This window comes from Euprymna scolopes, chromosome 25 (genome assembly GCF_053919585.1).
Source record: "Euprymna scolopes isolate OS-2025 chromosome 25, ASM5391958v1, whole genome shotgun sequence".
NCBI classification, from domain to species: Eukaryota; Metazoa; Mollusca; class Cephalopoda; order Sepiida; family Sepiolidae; genus Euprymna; species Euprymna scolopes.
In genome coordinates, this window is record NC_136506.1 from 40,624,709 (window position 1) to 40,625,895 (window position 1,187).

A 1,187-nucleotide genomic window follows, 5' to 3' on the forward strand; every position below is an offset into this window, starting at 1 on the left:
AGAGAAGCAGACCCAATCTCTGCCCAGAGCCTTTGAGTACTCTTTGATTAAGCCGAACGTTATGTGCAGCAATGTAATGAGTACTTTGTCTCCACCCACAAAAAGTTCGTTGATGACGTATCTTGTCTTTATTAGACAACAATTCCTCTTGCAAAAGTCAATCGTTCTTCGTGATACTATGCACTAATTCTTGGAAGATTTCGGATTTATGGTTTCAAACAGATACCTTTTCGAAATAATCATCAAGAACTATCAAACCTGAACACTGCTCGTCATGACAAACATCGTTTCCAATCAAAACAATTATTCAACATGTAATTTGATCACCACAAACTTCTAAAATTCTCAACACATAAGTATATGTCAGCAAAAAGATAAAAAGAGACGCTACAATAATAACAAAAAAAAAACTGGCCCTGATTGAGCCAAAAATATTTTGCATGCAAGTACATCAGATTTATTTTAAATTAAAAAAGGGTTGCTGACAAATATAATGATCAACTGGATTTCCCCAAAGGAAAAGAAGCAAAAAAATTGGTGACATTTTAAAAGACTATCTGCTCGGAATATATTGCACATTTCACGTAAACGTCCATATACACAATTGATTTACATAATATATTGATGTCTATAATGATTGGTTGTTTTCTCATAGATATGTTTTGACCTCGTACATGTCTAGTTATTGCTTTAAATAAATATATTCCCTTGTTTCTAAGGATACTCATCTAAAAACGCACTTATCTTTATTGAACGTAACTTGTGATACAATATAATGATTTACTCTTTTTTATAGAATATATGTCGTCGTACTGCTTGCAGATATACGCCATAATCAAGTTGACACACTAGTTGGTGTTAGACCACCGAAGTCCATTTGGGAATTTCACACGAGCTGAAAACACCTAATAATGGCATCACCGTAACTGAGTGCGTAGGTTTAGTAAAATATGTTGGGAATCACGTTAGCAAGAGTTAAAGACACATTTATTTATCGGAAAGGAACATAGTTTCGAGGAACTACTTTCGTCCTCGTCAGAGAAGAATTAGTTAAATGTATAAATAAATTTTCCTGTAAAATATTAAAAGAGAAAAGAACTAAGTATGAAAAGGATCATACTAGATTGAAAGTGAGATGTAGAATAATGAAGCACATGGGAAGGGAGAGTGTGTTTCCATGATGGTTG